This window comes from Salmo salar, chromosome 14, assembly GCF_965601325.2.
Source record: "Salmo salar chromosome 14, fSalSal1, whole genome shotgun sequence".
Classification (NCBI taxonomy): Eukaryota; Metazoa; Chordata; class Actinopteri; order Salmoniformes; family Salmonidae; genus Salmo; species Salmo salar.
Window position 1 is genome coordinate 73,397,544 of NC_138304.1, and position 27,766 is coordinate 73,425,309.

The 27,766-nt window shown below is 42.5% G+C and overlaps 1 protein-coding gene across 3 annotated transcripts in view; it reads right to left on the reverse strand.

Moving 5' to 3' along the window:
- LOC106569916 (semaphorin-6D) overlaps positions 1 to 27,766 on the reverse strand; it is a 128,774-nt gene that overhangs the window by 92,186 nt on the left and 8,822 nt on the right. For all 3 annotated transcript variants that reach the window (XM_045694702.2, XM_014141649.3, XM_014141648.3), the window contains one exon: positions 13,208 to 13,370. The gene's annotated coding sequence lies outside the window, so the exon portion shown is untranslated. The remainder of the gene's footprint in view (positions 1 to 13,207; positions 13,371 to 27,766) is intronic.

Here is a 27,766-nt window from a genome sequence, read left to right on the forward strand (position 1 = left end):
AGAAAGAGTGAGAGAAGTGAAAGAGAGTGGGGAAGAACAGTGAGGAAGAGAGGGGGGAGAGATCGATGGACAGGGCGGCGACTGCAATCAAAATTGAGACTCATATTGCACAGGCCATGGACTCAAATCAATACAATCACGAGTTCAAATGACAAAAACCTTTATCATCAAATCAACCCTAACCGATACACAGCCATGGGACATTCTTCAGAACCTCAGCTCAGACTGTCACGGGCCCTTCATAGGATGGTGTGTGGAGGTGTGTGTGGGTCCTCCTAAGTGGTCCCTGAACACCATATTCAAATAGTTCCATTATGCGGTTGGCCCCGCCGTGATCCATAGCCAGTCGTCCGACGCCCATTGATCCAGTTTTACTTATTTCTGCAGGCATAATGAGGGCTGAATATCAATTCTCACAGTGTGTGTGTAGGTCTGTGTGAGACAGAGAGGAAGAGAGAGAATGAGAGAATTTGAGTGGGTGTGTGTGACAGTGAGAGAACGCAGGTGTGTGTGTATGTGACAAAGCCGTGTGTGTGTGTGTGTGTGTGTGTGTGTGTGTGTGTGTCTACACAAGCAACTGTGGGTCTGAATACAGAAGCTTTATTATGGAAGCCACTGGGGAGAAAAGCTCCGAAACGCACATCACGACAGCGCCGGGCACCGCGGGAGACTGAAATGTGGATTTTAAAAACGCCAGAGAGAAGCTTTTCCTGACAGGCAGGCAAGCAGGCAGCCATCAGCCAAACATGCACAGGCTCACTAGCGCATACATGCACACACCCAGTTACATGCACACACATGCCCCCCCACACACACACACACACACACACACACACACACACACACACCTCTCTCCTAACCTGCCCGCCACCAAGGACACCCAAAAATGCTTTTAACCCCCCTTGCATTAATTATTGACAGTCATCCTGAAGGGACACATATAAATAATACAAAAACGTCACAGTGTCTGGCAGCCCCCAGGCCACATGAAAGGAAAGCGCACTGCGCTAAACTAGCATTTTACCCAGAGTCTATTTGAAGCCCTTGTCCCACAACAGAGTGGCTCCACTTAGAACTCAGAGACATAGGATGCTGGCTTTGTCTTGACTCGCGTCAAGTTGGTTGGCAATAGATGAGGGTAGAGAAAATGTAAAAAATGTAAACCTCAGTGGGTAAATATATCCAGAAATACCCAACAGAATAGAGGAAGGACTATTGTGGCTCCGGAAATAGTCATTTTGAATGTTCTTACTGAGGAATGTGTAGCTAAAACCCACTGTGAATGCTGACGAAGGGCTGGTCGACCGAAACTGGAGAAAACCCCACAAACAAACAAGAGAGCGGTATGTTTGTTGTTTACCATCTGCGTTTTGTTTGTTCTTTACCCTGGTCCTCGGGAACACAAGAGAGGGGGTTGCTGGGTATCTGGACGGCCCTTATCTGTTTGAAAGGCTGTCCCTGGAAGCCTGCAACAAATCAACAGTCTTCGCAATGATCCCCTATATAAGGAAGAAGAGGGTACTGATTCTGCAGAAGAATACGTTTAGGGTGCTTGGTAGGGAGCCTCAGCAGATAGCTTTTGATGGCTCTCTGTTGTGTTCAAAGCACAGCAACTTTTGCCAGCTTAGCTATCTCTGTTGGGAGTTTTTATTTTGAAGCTTTGTTTCTTAAGTTCTTAAGTGCTTTTTAAGTGTTCATGAAGCAGCCCCTGTGAGGGAAGGCTAAATGTGCCTCTGCGCCGTCTCATCGTAGCGGGAGACTTTGGAAGATTTTAGTCACAGCTCAGGGACACAGCTGCAGAGGCAGGCTAGGACGGCCATATTTGGTTAGCGTTTGTGTGGGTTTCACACGCAGAGACCGTTGGAAGAGGGATGTGGGTGGGAGGAGGTAGCTGACCCAACGGCTAGGGGTCGTTATGATTGGTTCTCAGACTCATTCCAGCAATTAACATTTGATTATTTATTTCTTCCCCTGAGGTGATTGGGCTATAGCCTAGTTTTTGTTGGGCACAGTGTGTGCGCGTGCATGTGTGCATTCGTGCGAGCGTATACTAGTGGCCTAACAAACTACCGTAAGCACACCACACACACTCATATCCTTCCCATGCACACACAGACCACACACTTTCACCGGTCCTCACTGCTCGGTCATCCCACAAACAACTGCACTTCCTCGTAGAGATGAGCCGATAAACCGGAAATGATCGACATCGACCAAACCAACCACTTATCGTGGACCTTTTACTGACATCGTTCATTACGAGAAATAACCTATAGGGTCTTACTAGAGAAATCTGAAGTTTGAAATGAAATACGTTCATTTAGTAGTTGTAGTTTTAAGTGTAAAATCAAAAAATAACTATGGTGCACATTAATATTAAAAACGTAGCGTTAAATGTATCGTTATAATTCAGTCCATTTCTCGTGATATGTAATTCTGCTCTACTTCATCACCTCCCCTACCCTCCAACCACAGGAAGAAAAAAAAACTGTGAGCAGCAACAACGATGCATCTGTGCAGCACCTGTTTTCTTAGCGGTCACGTGTGTAATGCTTTCATACACCCGGACCCTCCTCCCATCACCAATAACCAAACACCCCCTCAGCAGTACACCACATAGACATCCGTCAGAGAAAAGTTGGTAGACTTTCAACAATAGAAAACAGAAACATAGGTGGTGATATTGTGACAGACAGTTCTTACTTTGATTGCCAAAGACTTTGGATGGGTGATATATAGGCTATTGTGTTTGCATCACGGATGAAGCACTATGGCATATCACCAGTTTTCAGCACGATGTTGGCACACTTTTGCAGGGGTGACATGTGAACTAAATGCTGTTCTCACACACTGCAGCCAAAGCCACAATTTCAATAGCATCCAAATTAGAAGGTGTGGAACTTGGATGTTGTCCAGTTGGAAAGAGCATTTATGTGTCGATGTCATATTTCATGGGCATATGATATCCTCATTAATGTTGTCATATAATGCTCTAAAACTTCAACAACAACAAAAAACTTTTTTTTAAGTATGGATATTTGTCAATACCAGTCAGCCTTACAAAGGTTCTCGGAGTAGGAGGGATCAGTTATACCTTTCAGAGGGAGCAGGTCCTAGATCAACACACTTGCTCATAGATGCTTTTTGAAGACTTGTCCTAGTTCTTCTCTTCTTCTCTAATCTCTACCATAGCGCAGAGCAGCACACAGTGTCCGGAATCCAGCTATGCAACCCCAGTGTGACGCCTGCCTCAGGATTCCTGGGTTGTATCAACTTATCAGGATCGTATTACAGACAGCGTACCGTGCTGGTTCACTCTGACATCCTTGTGCACATCCTTGTTGAGATGTCTGATGTGATGCATGTGATGATTGTGTAGGCTCATGTTGTTACGTGAAGCTAATATCCACTCCAAGTACCGTAATTTCCGGACTATTGAGCGCACCTGAATATAAGCCGCACCCACTGAATTAAAAAATATATATTATTTTGAACATAAATAAGCCGCACATGTCTATAAGCCGCAGGTGCCTACCGGTACATTGGAACAAATGAACTTTACACAGGCTTTAACGAAACACGGCTTGTAAGAAAAAATTTGAAAGCGGGAAAAATCCATTTATTAGCCGCGTCATTGTTTAAGCCGCGAGGTTCAAAGCGTGAGAAAAATGTTGCGGCTTATAGTCCGGAAATTACGGTATGTACAGTACATACTGTACAGTAAATGTGTGCATTCACATGTGAGTTTTTGTGAGGACTTGGTTCAGGGTAAGACGAGATGTCCTCCTACCTGTAGACGATAAGACAGAATTAACAATACCTAAAAAACATCGACAGGTGTGGCCGTGATAAGATAAGAGGTAGTTAAAAACAAGACAGTCAATATCACACCTGTCATCTACTGTCACACCTGTCACCATGGGAGGGGCTGTCAGACAGGTCGGGCCACATGTAGAGCGGGGAAAGAGGAGAAGAGAGAGGGAGAGAATGAAGAGGTAGGACAAAAAGAAAGGGAGAGCAGAAAGAGGAGATCAGCAAAAGAGAGGAGAAAGCCCGTTAAGGACGGAAAGAGCGAGGGAGTGAGAGCAAGCGAGAGAGAGAGCAAATATCAAGAATGCACCCAAAGCTGAAGAGAAGCGAAAAGGCCAAGGAAGAGGCGTTCTTTTTAGAAGGAGAACAGACATCACGTGCGAAAGGAGGGAAGAAAGGAGAGCTAAAGAGGCCCCTCCGGTGAGAGAGGGGGATGATGAAATAGAGAAGAATGAGACAGGGGAGCAGGAGAAGGAGCAGGGAAGAGGTACTCTCTGAAAAGAGGCAGTGAACAGGTGAAAACGGGAGGTGGGGGGAGTGGGGGGTACAGGGACAATCTTTGGAGTTGACGAGGACAAACGGGTTCTTGCTGAGTTCTGCTCAACCCAGTAAACCCCACACCACACCACCCCCTTCCTCTCTACCTGCCCCTCCTCCCTGGCTTTGCCTCCGGTCTGTCCTCTCAGCTCCACTCGCAAAGGTGCAGACATTCACTTCAAAGCAGAATCATTCAGACATATAGTGACACACACACACACACACACACACACACACACACGCACGCATCAGAGAAACAGACAGACACGCACAGAGGGAGGGGAGCTGGCCCCACTGTAAGGGAAGATGAAGATTTATGTCTCCCAGCCACATGCATAGGGAGTGAACAGCACAGGTTCCCCAATGCTGTAGAATAGGTGACTGTGGGTGTTTAATAACAATGCTCCACAGTTTAACACTGCAAACAGGGTGGCTAAAACTGTACAGTCAAACCGGGACTGTAGCAGAACCAACATGTCCTTGTTGCAAAACAATTGGCTCTGTGTGTGTATGTGTGTGTGTGTGTGTGTGTGTGTGTGTGTGTGTGTGTGTGTGTGTGTGTGTGTGTGTGTGTGTGTGTGTGTGTGTGTGTGTGTGTGCGCGCACGTCCGACCTGCGCATGTCTGTGCGTACACGAGTGGATTGTAAATGAAAGATACACACAGGCAATACACTTCTTTTGAGGGGCATTATGTCCTTGAGACATGGGAATATGATATGTGACAGCAAAAAATGGTAGCCAATGGGATTGTGTGTGCATGCAGAAGAAAGGGAAAGTAGGAGACCCTCATTTCTGCCTTGAATGTCAATTAGCTTGAGGAATATCCCCAGGAAAGCTTGCCATCTCTATTTGTAAGGTCATTATTTCGCTAATTGCATTCCAACCCTCATCTGTTGAAGCTTTGTTCATGGAGACACTTTGAGGAATGAACCCCATAAAGTGGTGGCCCTTAGGACACAGATAAGGGATGTTTAGTTATGAATTAACCCAAAAGATATGGCACAGTATCTCACATTTGCTTGCTGCTATCATCACATGGGACATACTGAGAGAAAGTCCTTTGAAACTCCTTTTAATAAGCTCAGTCATTGTAAATGTCAATTGTCTTGTGTTAAGGACAATACAATAAGTCAAATCCCTTATAAGTGTGTCTCTCTCTATACACGCCTGTGTGCACCTACAGTCTAAGGAGCCAAAACACAACTCCAATCTACACCTTCCTAACTATTAACATTATAGCCAAAGGAGCACAAGCAGACAGCGAGCAATGTGGTCACCTACGTTCCTGGAGGAAGGGGTGGAAAGGAAAAGAGTCCGGAACCCTGAGGGTCCACTTAAGCTAATGAATGGCTTTTGAGGGAGCTCTAAGTCGTCTTCCATTAGACAAATGAGCAAGCGGTAGCCTTCACGTGGGGAGTAATGGCTGCCACACCGTAATCACTCTTTCATTCTAATCAGGATTTCTTTAATGAACATGCAATCTCTTGTGCTCAGGAAACAGAATAGCTGTATTTCATTAAAATAACTTCAATGAATAGCTAGGGAAGATGGACAATAGGTCTGAGATCAGGTAATAGAGTAGGGCTGTCCTTGAACCCGCTTTTCTTGGAAATCTTGGAAGTCAAAATTTGTCTTAGTCAACTGCTTAATGTTGTGTATTTGCATACGCTAAATTGAGAAGCTTTATCAAATTCAGCCACTCGGCAGACCCATGATATTTCTTGGGTGGGCATTGGGCAATGTTCAAGAGCAAAAAATGTATATTCACGAGTCAAGGTTCGGAGGTCAGCCATTTTGTGCCATGATCCAAACCTGCTTATCCAATCATGTTAATTGTGTAAATATTGGATAGGCGTTGCCTTAGCCAGTGCACTGCTGGTACGTTTTAATCATGAGAGTGACTCTTGGCACATCTTGGCAGAGATGACACAGCATCAGGTGTCAGTGCAGAGATTCCCGGAGGATATTTGGTCACGAACCAAAAAGGGATACATAAAAAAAAGGGTTGCACAATAAGTTACGCTGGTGACGTAAATCAGTGCATCGTCTTGTATCAGTCATGCTCTACTTGATTGGAGGAGAACACTACCAGAACTAATGTCAAATGTCTGGGAAAACCCTGTAGGGAGAATAAGGATGGTGAGGCTGCAAGGACTATAGGTTAGAGGTCATGGTGCATTGCCATGGCAAACCAGGGAAACTTGAGATGTCTGAGGAGTCTGATGAGATGGAGATTGGTTCAAGCTAATAGTACAATCCAAAAGAATTGAGTAAAAGCTTACAGGTTGAACAACTGAGAGATTTTTCTTTTAATGAATGCAACATGTGCAGTTTGATATATGCGCTGCTTTTCTGCACTGTCAAAATGTCATCCCAAAACTCCAAAGTAAAAAGCCCCATGTCCTCTAAGGTTCACAGGATCAAAAAGGTCTAAGCTACGTTTGGAGAGGGAAAAGTTCTATCTGGCACTCTCTGGTGCTTGATACAGTATCTGGCATAACACGGTGATAGGCTTGTGTGTGGCTGCCCGGCCATGGAAACCCATTTCATGAAGCTCCCAACGAACAGTTCTCGTGCTGACGTTTCTTCCAGAGGCAGTTTGAAACTCGGGAGTGAGTGTTGCAACAGTGGACAGATGCTTTTTACACACTACGTGCTTCAGCACTCGGCGGTTTCGTTCTGTGAGCTTGTGTGGCCTACCACTTCGCGGCTGAGCAATTGTAGCTCCTAGACGTTTCCATTTCACAATAACAGCACTTACAGTTGACTGTGGCAGCTCTAGCAGGGCAGAAACTTGATGAACAGTCTATGACGGTGCCACATTGAAAGTCACTGAGCTCTTCAGTAAGGCCATTCTACTGCCAATGTTTGTCTATTTTTTTCCCCCAATAGATTTAAAAATCCCTTGACGTTTAATATCAAGGGCTCTAGCTTTAAGGAATGGAGAATTCTTCGTAAAAATGGTTTGTAGGAGGATCAAAGACTTGTTTGCCTTCTTTTTTGGCAAATTAAAGAAATAAGGTGTTCAAAAGTGTAAGTTTTACCCGAACCTAACTTTCTAGAACACCCTCAAACTGGTCAATGATCTGGTCACATACCTTTGACCTTTATATATATACCTCAGAACATGTGTATCCCTGTGTATCCCTCCCTAGCCCACTTACTTAATGCCACCAAACAGGGCAGTCTGCAAGAAAGGCTAAAATCAGGCCAATCCAGGACAAGTACACCATCACCCCATTGTCTATGCCACCACAACTTGACAGTGTCCGTTTAAATTAGGGGAAATACCTTCACATGGCAACAGTCCATCTGCCGTTCTGGGCTCAAGGAGGTGGGGCTTTGAGCACTTTACAGGGGGGTACTGATCTGATCCGGTTTAATCCACAGACAGAAGTAGACCCACCCTGACAACTGGACTGAGCAGCTCAAGCTTCTATCTCCCCCAAGTCAAGCCCCGCCCAGGGAGCCAGACCGGTCAGCTTAACCCCCTCCTCTTCCCGACTTCCACCATTAAAGACTTTTAGATCAGGCCTTTACCCACCATGTGCTTTCAAAAGGTTTGGCGAAAACAACATGGAGACAATGGGTGGTTGATGGCTTCCTCTGATAATACATATACTTTTACCAAAGAGGATTGGTAGATTGATATGGAAGTATGAGACGGCATACCGGAAACAACTTGACTACTTGCGGTTAAACCCATACAACATTATAATAAGTGTAATGTCCCCTCTGACTCCCCACCCCTGTGGTTCACAATTCCCCAAAGCCCCTTCTCACACAGGTGAGAGGTCACATGACATGGTATAAGAGGCTTGTTGCCATGGACACCAACCTCTCCCCGACATGACCTTAATTATACTTCCAACCCATCTAAACACAACAGTCATTTCTGAGAGAAACAACACAGAAGGATTCTTTGTTGCATTTCCACTACAAATACTCATTTGTGAGTGAGCTATATCTTACCAACTAGTCACTCAATGGACACCCTTCAAAAGTCTTGGAAAATAAATAACAAGGATGCACTTAATGCGCAAAAAGCCAAATTAAAGAGTTGTGGACCGACATAAGTTGACTGACATTTGAAGACTCCCAAGCAACAACACATCTCAGTTCTGAAGTGAGGTTAATGGTTTCTTCTATCTCCACTGAGTAATGGTCAAAATGGCCGTCTAACCGAGGCGTATTAGGCCTATCTACCCCTGACTGGAGTTCAAAAGGCTTAGCAGCGTTCGTCTCCGTTTCCCTGTGAGCATCAACTGACCCCAATTATGCAGCTGATGCCTCTCCCTCTGCGCCTCCCCTCTCCCACGTCTCCCCTCGATCCTTCTTCCCTCGACCCCGCTAAATCAGATTAGCTCACAGCGGGCAGGACTAACTTTTCACCCCCACATTTTTTATGGATATGACTAGTCTGAAAATATCAACAAAGCGTACGACCCTTAACCCACCACTCCCTGCTTGTCCGTTACGAGAGCTAGGCGCTGAGCAGAAGGGGAGAAGAAATTAGCGACATGAGGTCAAAGGTCAATGGATTTGAACTGTCCCTCCAGGGGAGGATGACTTCCACTCTCATTGAAGCCACGGCAGTTCAAGACCGACCACGGTACTGCAGGCATTGTTAGCAGATAACAGGATTCCCATTATAGTGAATGAAAAAATTGCAATCTTCGTGGTCAATCTTCGTGTAAATAAAAAAAATCTGAAGACAATCATGGTACCACAAACTCGACTTCATTTGGCTGCAATGCGCTGTTGAGTCGTCACGCAGGAATGAATGGTGTCACGTGATCGATGGCTTTGTCCATCCATTTGTCTATACAGACAGTCATTGGTCCCCCAATCTTCACCTTCCTCTGTCAGTCTCTAAGCTGTGATATCAGCAGCATGTTCTTAGGTATGCCTTTCCCTATAAAAATGCATCTGAAGCACAAAAGCTAGCACTATTTTGACCTACAGGCCAATAGATAGGGCACTTAATGCCTGCAATGTATTCAATTTCATGTATTCAATTTTATGAATACTTTTACCTGAAATGTAAAATATCAGACTATTTTGTTTTGTCCTGAGTTGTCGCTAAAATGATGTAGAGTATCTGAGGTAAACCTGAAATTCACTGAATAAATTCTAGGACATCCTGAAGTGTGCAGTCATCCAAATCCCATTAGGAAAGTAATGCACATGGAGAAAGGAACATTTTGTGCTAATAACTGTAAAATAGGCAGCAGCGATTGACAGTAATGGTTCCAGACGATAATGGCTGCACAGCATAAAGCCACAATGCTTCAGCCCTTTCATCTGTGAGAGGAAATTAGGAAATGGCGCGTTACCTGTGGAGCTGCTAGAAAAGAGAACATCTACAAAACGGCACAAATAATGGGTCTAAAAGACATCTAGTCAGGCAAGTTAGATTCAAAAGAATCCGTTAAAAAGGATCCCTGACAGTTTGGTTCCTATGTTATTTAACCATTATCATAAATTGTACAGCAATTAGGCCTACATTCTACAATTCGTACATTCGGAATAATCTGAATTCAACCAAAAAGGTTTGCAGTAAGGAACGTTCCATTTGATTTCAATCACTTTTTAACCACACCCCTTTTGATTTAAATGAAAGCTTCTATAAATATTTGCCGATGATAGAAGTAGTCAGAAAGTAACTTTTTGGACCTGAATGCCAAAACATTTAGGAGATAGAGGAGCTCAAAGTTGAGCCATTTCGCACACCTTATCCTACCATGAGACATCCATGTCTTCATCATTGGAAAATATAAACGGTTGAGTTTGATGTCATTTAAAAGCTGACAAACAGGGTTGTCAAACTTTTTATAATTTCTTTAAAAAAGTGTTTTACTAAAAAATTGACATTTTTTTACCTTCAATGTACATTTTCTTAAAACGCATAAACTCAGATTATTCAGCATTTTTGCATATGTTGTAGTTTAGACCCGATTTTACATCTTTTGATGTTTTTATGTTGTGCCACCATCAGTTAATTGTATTTATTTTTATTTAACCTTTATTTAACTAGGCAAGTCAGTTAAGAACAAATTCTTATTTACAATGATGGCCTATCCCGGACAAACCTGCGCCGCCCTATGGAACTCCCAATCACGGCCGGATGTGATACAGCCTGGTTAAGAGAGAGCATGCTATTGAAAACAGGGTAGGGTGGGTGTCATGTTTTGGCTGATAAATGTACTCTCTTTCAAATGGTAGCACAAAGATGGTTGGAGGTCCACAAACCAGAGAATGTTGACAAATGGGAACATTAGTTCTTTAAAATTATACTGTCAATCTTCCTATTAAAATCATAGTAATATAGATAATACAATAGACATTCCCATTTAAATTGACATTTAACGGTGGGTGGACCAGCAGCCATCTTTGTGGAGTAACTGAAAGTGAACATTTCAATTAAATTAAAATGTAAAAGATGTACCAGCTAAATTGCAGTGGTCTGAAGGGATATGTCCATTCTATGAATTATATTTCTATGATTGCACAACACAAACACATCAGATTATGTAAAATAGGGTCTAAACTACAACATAAGCGGAAATGAAAAACATTGGAGAGTATTTAGAAAGGATCTTTTTTTTCCCTCACTTTTTATTTTTGAAAGTATTTGCAAGACATTATTAAATAGTTTGACAACCCTGTTAAATGATATAAAACTTAACCGTAGGGTTGGGTGATATCATTTAACAGGGTTGTCAAACTATTTAATAATGTCTTGCAAATACTTTTTTTAATAACCAGTGAGAAAAGAAAATAATTCCTTTCTAAATGCGCGTAAACTCCGATATCATATCACAGTATTTAAACAAAAATGGACAGTATGACGGTATTTGACGTTTTTTAATAATAGAAATAAAAAAAATTCTTAATGAGTAGTGTGTGACCCTAGGGTGATTTCAATGGGTCTTCCTCCATTCTAGTTGTTCAACTTCAACCAAAAGTCATTTTCAGCATTTTCATCAATTTCTGTACTCATTAAAAAGCATTTCCACACTGCCACATAGGTCTGCACGAGGTATTGGCAAACAATCTAGGCCATATTTTTAACTAAATATTGTAATTGCGATTTGACTTGCGATTTAAAGCAAAACAATTGGGTGAACTGTTGGAGTCATATAGAATGATTCTTCTAATTCTACAGTTAGAATTTAATAGCGGGCACAGCTAGTTTTTATTTTCTTAGCAAGTTGGGCCTAAATCGTGTTACTAATACTAATCGCTAGTTAATTGGCTAGCTAATAAATGTACTGAATCAGAGCAAACATAATTAGCTATACAGCTGTTTGACATGATAATTAATTAAAATGCCAGGGAAGAGTTATTGTGACAGGGTAGGAACCAAAGTGTTGATAAGTGTTTCCTAGGAGACCCTATAATCTTTGGGTACATTGAATGTTTTCTCTTAGCTACTTCATGTAGCTTTCATATTCATGCTTCATGTATTCCTCTTTGATTCTGAAGATACTGTTGCACAAACGACATGCTGATTTAGGTCTACACCATCACTGGTATTAAGAAGCTGTATAGCTAATTATGTTTGCTCTGATTCAGTAGATTTATTAGCTAGCCAATTAACTAGCGATTAGTATTACAAACACGATTTAGGCCCAACTTGGTAAGAAAATAAAAACCAGCTGTTTGCAGATGTAAGAAACAAACTAATAATGCAATTATAGAACGCAAATGGAATTATATTAAGAAGCAAAGAGAAAACAGCATTGTTGTCATCAACATTGTTGCATGTGCTGCATTGACCATGCAGACTGGACGCAAGTGTCTCATGGTAGAGGAACAACAAATGCGCTCCTTGAGTGAAAGGGGGCGGGGCTAGGTCTGTGTTGAAAGCGGCATGGAGAGAGAAAGCGGAGAGATGACTCAAGTAGCGAAGTAAACTATAAAAATGGACGTTAAACACAGCCTATCACATTTAACAAACCAAACACTCAAATACTGTTATAGAAGGTAAAGTAAAACCCCAAACCGATCCGTGCATCAATACCAATACCAGCCCGACTCAACCGTTTATATTTTCCAGTGACGAAGACATGGATGTCTCATGGTAGGGTAGGTTATGCTAAATGGCTCAACTTTGAGCACCTCTATCTTCTAAATGTTTTGGCATTCAGGTCCAAAAAGTAACTTTCTGACCACTTCCACCATGGGCAAACGTATGGAAGGTTTCGTTCAAATCTAAAGGGGTGCGGTCAAAGTTATTGAAAATGAATGACCCGTAACAGATTTGGAACAGTTTATGGTTGCAATATGGGAATTGTTGCTTGACTTGATGTGACTACACTCTGCACCTGAGAGGCACTTCACATGGCTAACACAGTTCAACTCAGGAAAATGGCCCGACAGCAGAAAAACAAAAATGTGCAAAAAAATTTGATTTGAAATCCGATGCCCTAGATAAGGGTCCCTTGCTTAACAAACAAATGTTGCTGGATGTGTTCCAATGCTCACTCAAAACAGGTCAGAGCCTTTCCCATGGGATCCCCGTTGCGCCCTGAGGCAACCTCAGAGATGCAGCACAAGTTCAACCCAATTACAGGAGAAAAGAGGCTTGTTGAGACAAGCATTTTTATCAAAACACAAGTTATTGGGTGGCCGCATCAAACAAATAGGCCAGCTTCGTACTTGGACCGATTAATCTGGCTGCCACAGGGCACATTTGTACAAAGAAACCCCCCAGAGGACTCTAAAAGTACACTAAGCCTCAAGTCTCCACTAGTAGGACTATTTTTTTCAGCATCTCCTCAGATTTCCTTCACTATGTCACATTAGCATTCTCACTGTCATTCTCTATTCCTTCAAGGACAAAGAATTACTTACCTCAGCTTCTGAATCGTCCAACAACGGCGGCGGGATTCGATAAGCCAATCGGTACAGAGTGAACATCCAGTAGGAATCCCAAATCAGAGGACAGGACAGGATTCTGAATGGTTCTGAATTTAAGAGGTATGGGCTGAATTCTTCCTCCCAACTGACTGATTACCTGTGAGGAACAAAAGTAAAGAAAACAGAGCAAGCATTAGAGAGTGCTTGAGCATGCTAAGAGGCGGCACCTCCACATTTATCCTTATCCTAACTCATTAAGAGGTTTTCAGTAGCCCTGTTGTAGTTGGAGTCAGATTCCTCCAAGGTTGTTTATATACCAGCCCAGCAGTGGTCACTTTTACCATCGTCCTACTAAAAAGACAGACGCCTTTAGGAACCATAGTCCAGGTAAACACTGAGTTCAGAAGTGGGAAATTCTGCCCCTGAATGGACTCCCTGTCTTGCTTTTTTCCGTCAGTTCGGCCCTTCATGGATTGCATTAGGTCAGTTGCAAAGATGTAGGTGAATGAGTTCCTATTAGTGCTGTGCGGGTTGACTCATAACCCATAATTCCTGGGGCGGACGTATCTGTGGCGGACGGGTTTAGGGTCATTAAATATTGTGTTGCTGAAGGGCGGGAAGTGTGGCTGGCAGGCGGGTTGAAGAAAGAGAAACAATACCTTAAAAATAATCCATCAATGTATAATTAATTAAGGTTTTTCTTTCATTATTTTAGGCTATCTGGTATTCGTACATGAACCGAAACTTTAGGGCTTAACTCTACATGCACCAAATAGCCTACACAGCGAATCGTGTGTGATATGTGTGATGATTGTGAGGTGCGATACAAATTTGACAGTCACAAGATGAGACTTCAAATACTATAGGCCTATGACACGTCATGGGAACTGTAGCCTACTATTTAGATGGGTTCAATGGAAACTGAAATCTGGACACTGACTAGGTTTATAACCTCTCACATAGCTTTAATAATAACTCCTACAGAATTAAGCATTTCTTGCAGTAAAATTATACACCAAATGTAGGTAAAACTTGGACAAGAACAGGACTGGAGAAATATGATTTCTTTCTTTCTGTATCTTGAGAGAACGCAATGCTGAAAGGTGCTGTCTTTATCATAATAGCTGACGGTATTTCCACCACATTAAATATGCATCGAAGCCGAACTGAAATCTTATCAGAAACACCTTGGGTTGTTTTTGCAGCTTTCTTTTTCTTTACAACCGGTCAACCTGATGTCGTTTTGACAATTTGCACTGAAAAGCTTTCCCGTTTTTTTATTGTATTTTCTCCCCAGTCCCTAAAAGTTTTGCTCCGTGAAAGATGACATAGAAAACTTTACCGATGTCAACTACTATAGATTGAAGCATTCATTCTATCGATCTATTACATTATTCATTAAAAAAAATGTTTTTGTCTTCTGGGGAAACATATGACAAAAGTGAAGCTACATGTATTTAATTATATTTAATTAAGTTGACTAACAAATATCCTACCAAAATGTCGGAAATTATAATCAGAAACATATCTAAAGGCAACAAAAAAAAGCACACCGTCAAAAAAACATTCTGCAGTCTTTGACTGTAGCCTATAGCACATTTTCTATATTTGTAGGTTGGGAACGGGCCTCAGGTTTCCACTTTATCACATACAGTCAGGAGGTTGCGGATGGGTTATTAGCAATTGCGGGTGGGTGCGGATGCACAAACAGCTGACCCGCAGACCACTAGTTCCTATATTGAGAGTAGCCCCCCCCAGGAGCACAGCTACATATCAGCCAAAAAGGCAGAACGTCTTCATGTTTTGAAGAGAATGAGGGGGAACTGGGGCAATCGGCAGATCAGTGTATCTTTTGGATCAGTTACATTTGTGTTGGAATCCAATCGACTATGTCTTTCCAAAGTGAACCAGATCTGTTTTATACAGCATGGGCCGCTTTTCCTGGCTAAACCGCCGCTAGTTAACAATACACACAAAGACAGAGGCCTCTTTCCATGCGCGGCCCGGGCCAAGTGAAATGCATCTAACTGCCATCTGGTGTCAGGGGGGCAGGGCCGCCGACGTTTGAAGTTTCCAGAGGGTCTTTCAAATGTGCCGTGGCGTTTGCCTTTGCCCTGCCAAAAACACGCTGCCTCCCCCGTCGACTTCCTGATTGTGTTTAGCACAGGCTTTCAGCAGAGCTGCTCCCTCGAACGCAGCTCAACACAACACGCTTACTGAGCGCAAGGGGAAATCATTCTCTGAGCAGGGCACCCCGGCCAGACTCGGATATCAGGCGGTTGGCCCCAACCCACGGTTGTTAAGAGTTGAAGCCAGCCAATATGTCATGGTCTCTTCCTACAAAGAGGAAATGTTGGAAAAGGGCATTCTGAACACATTTGGGTGACACTGATAGTGTCATCATTGTTCAGGGTGGAGCCATGCTTCAGATAAGGCCTTTGAAAATTAGCCCATTGGTTGGTATGCAATCTAAAATGGAAAGCTGCTGGGAAGTTGTGGAGGCCAAAATACATCCTCTGCAATCAGAAAACACCACAGCCGGAATAACCAAAGTGGTAGAGTACAGAGAGAGATGATTTAAAAAAACATTGTACTGGGGAGAAGGGTGCGGGGCAGCTGAACGTGTACTCCCTGAACAGTAGGGCTTGGCAACCTGTGCCCCAAGACACAAACCAGAGCCTTTGAGGTCAGCTGAGATTTATCAAAACCATGCCCTTGTGTTCTGTGCTAACAGTTGAACTAACCTCAACCTCAACTCCCCCCAGTTTTAGAGGTTAAGGGGAGACACAGCAAACCTATAGCAGGAGAAATGAGCTATTGTCATGACTTTAGGAAACTTACTTCCACTACCACAAAGTCCTTGTTTTTCCCCTTAAATCTGTTCCTGGGTCAATTTAAACCCTTTTCCAAAGAAACCATTTCTCATGTCATGGCTTGTTACCTTGTCAGTAGGGGGTTTCTTGTTTCCCTCTTAAAGTAGCTTGCCCATCAACAAAGGATCTGTCATTGGGAATTAGCCTGGGGCAGGACGTTTATAGTTTAACTGAATCCGGCCCTTGTTCTGGGTCCTAAGTGTGCCCATTGTGGTTCAGATCACCACAGAAAACCAAAAATGTGATTAAATCTCAAAACCCGACCACTCCTCCCTCGCTATAAGACCAAAGCATGTTTTGCTGTGGGCAGACTGGGCAGGAGGTCAGCCAAGCAGGTCCGGGGTTTTAAGAGCATTTCAGATCTGTGTTGTGACCGAATTGCCTACTCATAACACTCTAGGACTATTCAGATGTTTGCCAAAAAAAGCATGTTCAACAATGGGTGGGATTACAGTCTAAAATACCAGAACAGTGAAGAATAAATTCAAGATTTCTGTGGACCAGGTTTGAAAGTCTTTGACAAACCTTTTTAATTAAATACTTGAAGATTCTGAATACAAAGCCAAATATAAAATGGCTAATTATTTCATGAACATTAAAATAAAGCTGGAACTGGTTGAGAGAATGCCAAGAGTGTGCAAAGCCATCATCAAGGCAAAGGGTGCCTACTTTAAAGAATCTCAAATATAAAATATACTGATATGTTTAACACTTTTTTGGTTACCACATGATTCCATATATGTTATTTCATAGTTTTGATGTCTTCACTATTATTCTACAATGTAGAAAATAGTAAAAATAATGAAAAACTCTGGAATGAGTAGGTGTGTCCAAACTTTTGACTGGTACTGTATATATATATTTATTTATGTATTATTATAGCTTCTATTCATCAAATTGTTATGTATATCACTTTGCTTTGGCAACATTGACCTTGTCATTCATATATAAAGCATATTGAATTAGAATTTAAGTGAGAGCGAGAGAGAAAAGAGAGAGAGAGATGCATTGCTTTGACCATGCTTGACTGAAGGACTGTGAAGTGCTTCAGGGCAAAGCAGCTTGTTTTCTACAGACACTTCTTACCCCATCCCAAAGAATTGTGAGATAAATGAACAGCATAACCCTGCTTCATGTGAACAATCCACCTCTCTCACCACCAGTCCAATCTAATGCCTGACTAGAGATATCTAGAGGCTCTTCAGATTTTCAACATGCCAACCTCCTCTCGCCTAGACAAGTTGACCTAGGTATGCCCTAAGATAGTGTGTGAGAAAGAGAGGGAGCGAGAGAAGCAGAGAGAGAGCGGTAGAAAAGGAGAGAGCGAGAGAGACGTCAGGGCAAATCAGCAGCCGGTCCAACGATACGCCCACACAGTTGACTTATGGGCCCGACAGAGCCTCCAGACAGAAATGGGCCCCATAGGAACTAGTGTTGTCATGATACCAGAATTTTGACTAACACCGATATCAGGTTTAGTATCACGATACTTCATACCATCACGATACAACAATGAAAAAAAGGAGGCATATTAGCCAAAGTCACAGAATGGCATTTGATCCAGACAGATAAACACAGCTACTGCTCTGTTCAATTGTTGGGTATCTTTTGAGTTCAATATCATTCGATTTCAACATTTCTATGCCAAATTCTTTTTGACAGCTATGCATTAATGAATCAATTATACAATCATTCAATAAATATGACTTTTTACCAATCCAATTTCAAAACTACAATGGTAATAATTGATTTTGTATGGTACATCTCTATTGATAAACTGGGTAAATAAAGATGTAGTCTAGGTCTATTCACAATCCAGGTGAATGCATATTATTTCAACAGGAGTGTGTGCATGCATTGTCTTGAGTTTGTTTTAGCTAAGAAGCAGAAGACAAATAATCCCTTCCATTTAAGATGTATTTTATTGTTAACTAGGCTTGGGCGGTATATTGTATATACCGTATACCGGGGTATTTGGAAAAAGCCACGAGATGGTTTTTCAATACCGCCAATACTATTTGAAGTTTAAAAAAAAAAAATTACAATACATGTAGGTACTTTTTAAGTAAATACCTGCTGTCAACTTTTGAAATACCTTAGGAGATAAAGAACATTGCGTTCCTCATTTCAGCAGTCATATTATTATGAATCTTATGGTAGTCCCCAGTCACATGTCACATGGTGTTTGTTTACATGCACACAACTACAAGAGACCGGAGCCTTGTGAGTCACTCACTGTTGTGCAGCATGTGCTAGGCGATCGAATTAAAGTATGGAATTCACAGCTAGATATCTTAGAACTATTAAGTTAACTGTTTAAGATGTGTTAAATGCTGTGCATGGCGGGCAGGTAGCCTAGCAAGCCAGTTACTGAAAGGTTGCTGGTTCGAATCCCAGAGCCAACCAGGTGAAAAATCGAACGATGTGCCCTTGAGCGAGGCACTTAACCATAATTGCTCTAGTAAGTCGGTCTGGATAAGAGAATCTGTTTATATTTATATTTTACATTTGGTTTCCTTATTTAGTAGCTAGTTAGCTATCTAGCTAAGTGGCTAGCTTCTTCAAAAATCATGCATTCACTTGGTAACAGAAGGGAATCCCCTCCAGGATCAAGAGCCTGGCTAACTAATAATTGTTTTGTGCTTGCACCAAACTGGGAATAGCATTGCTGAGCTACTTGTATTGTTTAGGTCAGAAACTGTACCAAAATGTTTGCAATGCGCTCGATAGCATTTAGCTAGCATTCTCTATGGGATAGTAGTCTAAAGTGGCTTCATCTCCTTGACTCCAGTTTTGTGCAGATTAAGGATGCCTAGTTAAATAAAGGTTATATAAAAAATAAATGAAATAAAAAGGAATGAGACAAGAACAAGACACTTTAGAGTATTGTCCATTCTGGTTCATATTAGGCCAAACCAGACTCATTTCAGTCTACTTCAGAGTCAGACAAACATGAGCCCAGACCGACTCCACATGCACTTAAGCGATCAGCCTCAATAGATGTTCAGAGTAATAGAAAAACACAGCGGGTAACAGCATATAGCGGTTTAAGGCAGTCCATCATATGCTCTCCATCTCTGCTTACCCCGCACTGTTCCATTTCTGATACGCCTTTCCAAGAAACTAGTTTAAATAATTGAAGGGTGAGGGATTGGCGGAATATCATTCCCACTAATGGTGTGTTTCGTATGATAATAGCTGCACGATCACTACGAGAATCTGATTAGCTACTACCGCTACTCTGATATTATCATGCTAATCTAGACCTTAAAGAAACTGGGCCTGCTGAACATTGATTTTCATACTGGCAGGGAAATGAAAGATCTGCTAACCCAATATCTACCCCAGTGACTCGGAACAGCCGAGTATATGGAAAGAGGAAGACATTAGTGCTAACTGTTAATTAAGAACATTACTCTCCGTGAATGGAAGGATGGAGACATGATTTGGACCACCGTTTTCACTACAGCCAGGCAAAATGATAGGTTGCGTGACTGGAACCACTTTCTTAGTGGAGTGGATTTAGGCCTACTTCGACAACAAATTATTTTTCGAAGTGTATTCTGTTGCAATTCAATAGGCTAATTACACTGAACAAAAATATAAACGCAACATACAACAATTTCAAAGATTTTACTAAGTTACAGTTCATATAAGAAAATCAGTCAATTGAAATACATTTATTAGGCCCTAATCTATGGATTTCACAAAATGGGAAAACAGATATGCATCTGTTGGTCACAGCTACCTTAAAAAAATTAGGGGTGTGGATCAGAAAACCAGTCAGCATCTGGTGTGAGCACCATTTGCCTCATGCAGTGAGACACATCTCCTTTGCATAGAGTTAAACAGGCTGTTGACCGTCGCCTGTGGAATGTTGTCCCACGCTAATGGCTGTGCGAAGATGCTGGATATTGGCGGGAACTGGAACATACTGTCATACAGTACACGTCAATTCAGCGCATCCTAAACATGCTCAATGGGTGACATGTCTGGTGAGAATGCAGGCCATAGAAGAACTGGGACATTTTCAGCTTCCAGGAATTGTGTACAGATCCTTGCAACATGGGACCGTCATTATCATACTGAAACATGAGGTGGTGGCGGATGAATGGCACGACAATGGGCCTCAGGATTTCGTCACTGTATCTCTGTGCATTAAAATTGCCATCAATAAAATGTGTTCGTTGTCCGTAGTTTATGCTTGCCCATACCATAATCCCTCCACGGGGCACTCTGTTCACAACATTGACATCAGCAAACCGCTCGCCCACACAACGCCCACGCTGTCTGCCATTATTTTATTTTTTTTATTTTTTTATTTAACCTTTATTTAACTAGGCAAGTCAGTTAAGAACAAATTCTTATTTACAATGACGGCCTACCCCAGCCAAACCCGGATGACGCTGGGCCAATTGTGCGACGCCCTATGGGACTCCCAATCACGGCCGGATGTGATACAGCCTGGAATCGAACCTGGGACTGTAGTGATGCCTATTGCACAGTGAGATGCAGTGCCTTAGACCGTCGGGAGCCATCTGCCTGGTACAGTTGAAACCCGGATTCATCGGTTAAGAGCACACTTCTCCAGCGTGCCAGTGGCCATCGAAGGTGAGTACTTGCACACTGAAGTCGGTTACAATGCTGAATTGCAGTCAGGTCAAGACCCTGTTGAAGGTGACGAGCATGCAGATGAGCTTCCCTGAGACGGTTTCTGACAGTTTGTGCAGAAATTCTTCGGTTGTGTAAACTCACAGTTTCATCAGCTCTCCGGGTGGCTGGTCTCAGACGATCTCGCAGGTGAAGAAGCCGGATGTGAGCTGGTGTGGTTACACGAGGTCTGCGGTTGTGAGGCCGGTTGGACGTACTGCCAAATTCTCTTAAATGACGTTAGAGGCAGCTTATGGTAGAGAAATTAAATTCTCTGGCAACAGCTCTGGTGGACATTCCTACAGTCAGCATGTCAATTGCACCTTCCCTCAAAACTTGAGACATCTGTGGCGTGTTGTGACAAAACTGCACATTTTAGAGTGGCCTTTTAATGTCTCCAGCACAAGGTGCACCTCTGCAATGATCATGCTGTTTAATCATCTTCTTGATATACCACACCAGTCAGGTGGATGGATTATCTTGGTAAAGGAGAAATGCTCACTAACACCTCCGTACCTTCAGGCTCTGATCAGTCCCTACACCCAAAGAAGGGCACTGCGTTCATCCACCTCTGGCCTGCTCGCCTCCCTACCTTTGTGGAAGCACAGTTCCCGCTCAGCCCAGTCAAAATTGTTCGCTGCTCTGGCACCCCAATGGTGGAACAAGCTCCCTCACGACGCCAGGACAGCGGAGTCAATCACCACCTTCCGGAGACACCTGAAACCCCACCTCTTTAAGGAATACCTGGGATAGGATAAAGTAATCCTTCTACCCCCCCCCCCCCCCCCCCCCCAAAAAAAAGATATAGATGTACTATTGTAAAGTGGTTGTTCCACTAGATATCATAAGGTGAATGCACCAATTTGTAAGTCGCTCTGGATAAGAGCGTCTGCTAAATGATGTAAATGTAAATGGATGTAAACAAATTTGTGCACAAAATTTGAGAGAAATAAGCTTTTTGTGCGTATGGAAAATTTCTGTGATGTTTCATGATCTCAAATAAAAGATGGGATCAACACTTTACATGTTGCGTTTATATTTTCCATCAAGACCTTTTTACTTAATTTTTTAACGTGTTGACGTAATCAAATGAAACGTGACAATGGCCGATGGGGCTAAACCCCACGTTGTAACTCCCATACCTACCTTGACACTTCAAAGGGCAGTCACCTAACGAGTAAAGTCGTTACTTTTCTCTTATTCTTATGTGTATTTTTTAAAACTGCATTGTTGATTAGGGGCTCGTAAGTAAACATTTCACTGTAAGGTCTACACCTGTTGTATTCGGCGCATGTGACTAATAAAATGTGATTTGATTTAATGTTTGATTGCCTGTTGCATTTCCCTATTCCCATGGGTAGTTTGTTTGTATGGCCTTTTACTGCCCCTTGTGATGTGGGTGTGAGGTATATCTCCTTGCTCAAATGATTTCCTGGATGCACCTAAGTACAATTTTAAAGACGAGCCATTTTATTAAAGTTGCCACATGCAAAGACTTTTGGTCAGAGGGCAACATTTTAGTAAAAGGTGAGAGTTTATTCTGGATGCACCGTTTTAGGAAAGACAAAAACAAACAAAGTAAATCAGTCACACACACTCTTACTGCTCAATATAGCTCCAGCCAGATCAAATACACTATTGGTCTTTGAGACCTACAAGCTGCTTCAGGTGAAAGAGTGGCAATGATGTTTACAATCCTTGAAATTCAGCATTAGCAACATAGTCAGTTATCTTCCTCCATCAGCGCTCTCCTTCATTAGGAGGCGAGGTTTGGGTACAGGCAGTGCTTCAACCGCATTGCAACCTCTCTGCACCCCTTGACCCTCTGTTCCCTTCACACACTCCCAGGTTTAAACATAACCCCTTTTCCAAACCGAAGCCCGAACACCAGTCAAACCCCTCTCTCCGCATATACTAAGTCCTCGCCACCAAGTCCTAAGACACAAACCAGATGTTTGATTCTGGTCCAGCATGAGTTAGAGAGAGAAAAGGTGGAGGAAGAGCGTGCGAGAAGAGGACATGGAACACTCCATCTTTGTCACATGCTTCCTGTCCTCCTTCCAGTCGCCAGGCTGTCAACTGCCGTTCCATCTCTTACTGGTGACGCCATTGTTTGCCAAAGCCAGAAGACTGAATGTGGACCAGTGAATTTAACATCTAGGCTAGGTCCCGATGTAAACTATTTGTACACATTGGGGTAATTGAGGACTTTAAGAATAATGGGAGTCATGTGCAACACATGCTGGTAGGGATTGAGGAGATAGGGGAGCAATGAATGAATATGAAACCCACTGAACAGCTCTGAAGTGCAGAAATCCAATCTCTGGCTCCTTCCATTTTATGCCTCATTTCATCTCTCAACCTGATTACAGAATTCTTTTTTTTTTTTAATGGCATCACCTGGCAATTTAACCACACCAAATCATCTGTTGTGTGTATTCTGATAAAGTCAAATTTCTCTGTTGTCTAACCGCGCTACTGTAATTATTGTTCCATTAATTGTCATAGAGAGGCCTTGGAACACTTACAGAGACCATCTTTTCCACTGAGCTCCATGTGTTGCAAAAAGGCGTTGTTTCTGCAACGTTTTAAGTGCTTGGAAGAGACAGCTTGCAGCTGTAGATTTTGGAGAGCTCTTTCTTCTCCTTTTTTGGACTTTTCTCAATCCTCATCAGACTGGGACAAAGTTAAAGATCTTGAGCGTCCGTGGCCTCTCAATCTTTCCTCAGCGCGGCTCCTCCCCCGCTCTCTCTCTCTCTCACTTTCCCTCTCTTCCTTCTCCTTGCTTGTTAACTCTCTTTACTCCTCCTCCTTCTCTCCCCCTCTTTTGGGACACTAAGGAATTCTGCGGGATCTTTCTTTAAAAAAGAATCCCCCCTCCCGCCTCTCTTCACCCCACTTTGCTTGCTTCTACTTTCACATTCCTGGAACACTTGTGCTAAGGAGTTTTAAATGTTGTGTTTGTCAGCACCTGCACTTCAACTTCAAGCAAGCAAGTGAGCAAACAAGCAATGATGGCAACAAAAAAACAAAAAAACAGAGCAGGAGCAAGAAAGAGAAAAAAAAAAAATAAAAAAAAAAAAGAGGGCACGAAAGAATCAAGAAGTTGATAAAAACTGGCAAGCCTGCATCCGCAAAACTCCCCCTACAGAATAGGACTTCCTCCATGCAATGACATGTGTTATCTCCACGCCTCACCAATAAAGCTCATAAAACCGTCTCTGTGCTGCATATCAGCAGACACCACCAACCGTAAAACTGATTTAGCTACCCCCGATCTCCCTTTGAAGCAGGCCAGACGCAGAAAGGACTCTTCAGCCATTTTATTTGCCAACAGCTAATCAATGAAGAAGGAAAGAGATACACTATCATTAAGTGAATAAGAGTAGAGATCATTTGGCACAAGCACCCCCAAGCCCCTTTGAACCTTATTTATAATTTAAACCTGTCCCCGGCTTTAAAAGTCGGCCAGTTTTTAAAAGGAGCAAAGCAAATAAGCTGGTATTTAAAAAATAAATTAAAAATACATATTTAACCTTTATTTAACTAGGCAAGTCAGTTAATGAACAAATTATTTTTTACAATGATGGCCTACTTTGTATGGAGAGGATGTGTTGACAATTAACCCTTTGACGCGTACGATCACATATTTGTGGTCATTGTTGAGTAGTCCCTGCAGCGTACCATCGCAAATATGTGATTCGAACAGTAGAAACAGAACGTACAGTGCATTCAGAAAGTATTAAGAACCCTTGACTTTTTCCACATTTTGTTATGTTACATCCTTCTTCTAAAATTGATTAAATATCATCAATCTACACAAAATACCCCATAATGACAAAGCGAAAACGTATTTCTAAAAACCTGTTATTTACATAAGTATTCAGACCCTTTGCTATGAGACTCAAAATTGAGCTTGGGTAAATCCTGTTTCCATCGATCATCCTTGAGATGTTTCTACAACTTTATTGGAGTAAATTGATTGGACATGATTTGGAAAGGCACACGCATGTCTATATAAGGTCCCACAGTTGACAGTGCATGTCAGAGCAAAAACCAAGCCATGAGGTTGACGGAATTGTCTGTGGAACTCTGAGACAGGATTGTGTCGAGGCACAAATCTGGGGAAGGCTACCAAAAAAATGTCTGCAGCATTGAAGGTCCCCAAGAACACAGTGGCCTCCATCATTCTTAAATGGAAGAAGTTTGGAAGCACCAAGATTCTTCCTAGAGCTGGCCGCCCGGCCAAACTGAGCAATCGGGGGAGAAGGGCTTGGTCAGGGAGGTGACCAAGAACCTGATCGGAACTCTGAAAGAGCTCCAGACTTCCTGTGTGGAAATGGGAGAACCTTCCAGAAGGACAACCATCTCTGCAGCACTCCGCCAATCAGGCCTTTATGGTAGAGTGGCCAGGCGGAAGCCACTCCTCTGTAAAAAGGCAAAAAACAGCCCGCTTGGAGTTGCCAAAAGGCACCTAAAGGACTCTCAGACCAGGAGAAACAAGATTCTTGGACTGATGAAACCAAGATTGAACTCTTTGGCCTGAATGCCAAGCATCACGTCTGGAGGAAACCTGGCACCATCCCTATGGTGAAGCATGGTGGTGGCAGACTGGGAGACTAGTCAGGATTGAGCCAAAGATGAACGGAGCAAAGTACAGAGAGATCCGTGATGAAAACCTGCTCCAGAGCGCACAGGACCTCAGACTGGGGCGAATGTTCACCGTCCAACAGGACAACGACCCTTAGCACACAGCCAAGACAACGCAGGAGTGACTTCGAGAGCCTGGACTTGCTGTGCAGCAACGCTCCCCATCCAACCTGACAGAGCTTGATGGGATCTGCAGAGAAGAATGGGAGAAACTCTCCAAATACAGGTGTGCCAAACTTGTAACGTCATACCCAATAAGACTTGAGGCTGTAAACGCTGCCAAAGGTGCTTCAACAAAGTACTGAGTGAAGGGTCTGAATACTTATGTATATGTGATATTTCTAAAAACCTGTTTTTGCTTTCTCATTATGGGGTATTGTGTGTAGATTGATGGGGGGGGGGGGAAACTATTTTAACCAGTTTACAATAAGGCTGGAACATAACAAAATGTGGAAAAAGTCAAGGGTTCTGAATACTTTCCGAATGCACTGTATGATGCAACAAACAGCATTGTTGTCTGAAATGCATCTAAACAATGTTTTGTACTGATGGGAAATAAAGGTCTTCACAAGTTTATTCCACAATCTCACCTTTTATTGTAAAAGATAAATGCGAACGTCATCATCTAAGCATCACACGGAACATCCACAGCCAAACTCATTCCATAAACCAGCCTAAATAACAGGCTGCGCTGACAAAAAAAACATTGGCGACCTAACAGCTAGACTTGTTTACAATGTACCACAGCTCATATGAGCACAAGGGAGAAATGTAATATTCTTTAGAAAATAGGTGTGTCAGCAAGGCTAACAGCAGCTAAATGCTTTATGATGGCAGCCATGTTTGTTTACATTTGACAAGCAAAAACTCCCTAATCCCAGAATGCCATTCACTATAAGATGCAAATAAACAAAGTCAAAGTTGGTTGCGCCTATTGCCCAGAAAAGAGTTAGTTTGGCCACTTTTCAGCATATTACAAATCTTCCAGGTACTTGTTACAGTGTATAGCAGAACCAGAGCACATGACTTGACAAGTCGTTTACAGTTTGACAAATCACAAAGTAAATAAAATGTTATCACCTCACAAATCATCACCCCAAATACAAGCCTATTGCCTAGCCTAACCGTAGAGCGAAAGCTAAACAGGGTTGTCAGATTTGGGTGAAACCATTTTAAGGGGGTTTGTTGGGGATTTCAAGTCCATAGGGGGTAGAAATGGGGGAAGTTATCGTGGGGGTATATGATGCAGTAAATATTAATATGACGGGGGATTTATCAATAAATGGGTGGCAAACACAGGAGAAGTTTACAAGTTAAATACAAATAAAACACCTGGAAAGGGGTGTCTAAACTGGCAACCCTGAGTAACGATAGTTACAATCTAAGTCAGTCGGGTGAACCATCCCCTTCACCTCATTTTGTTATAACATCTTTGGTCTGACAGATGACAACCAGAATGCATTGTATGATGTCAACAAACATGGCGCCATGAATAGCTGGCATTTTGCTTAGCATTGGCTCATCATAAATCAGTACAACCTTCCAAAAAGTATTTTACACACATCATGTGTCCATTACAATCTATGGAAGAATCAGAATGCATGATTTGTCACCAGTACTTGAAAACATGTGAATGAAACAGTAAATACATTATGCTCCATACATACTTACGGTGTGCTACAGTAGAAACAACAATACGATATACAGAAACTATAATGATAACATAATAAAAGGTACTTACTTAGATAGGAACACACATATGTTCAAAGTTATTATTAGCAAGGAAAACATCAGGAAGGCAATGCGGGCGCCAGCCAGAAAATGTGCCAGGGGGAAAAAGTTTGTGCAAGTTATGTTCTGACTGGAGATGCGCACATGTCTGCGTACTTGATCTGGGGAAACACTGGGGAAGTGCTTGGGCTCTCGTCGAAGACAGCTCAGTAAAGCCTCAAACATAAATTGTCCGCAATAGTTAAATAGGCTACTTCTGTGTGAATTAATGAGGAGGCGGAACACACCTCAAACTGCTGTTCGAAAATAAAACTTGTTACAAAATAATTTGAAACTGACAAGTTGTAACATAGCCTATAGATAATTTTGCAGGCAGCGTGCTTTGGTTTTGGAACAGTGAGTGCATTCTGACATCAAGCGCATAAAAAAAACCTCACGATGGTGCGACCCTTAGAGATATTTGACACTCACAATTGAAAAAGGTTAGTTAAGTCATTTTGGAAGAGTGTGCTGGGTTCGTGGATCGCGACATTAGGCCAAAGCTAGCTAGTGAGTGGCAAACTGTGAAAGGAGTCTTCTGATAGATTTGCAGAAATGTTTTCATCGCATGCAGCAGGGAGGATCATGGGGAGTCTACACAGGCATGCAG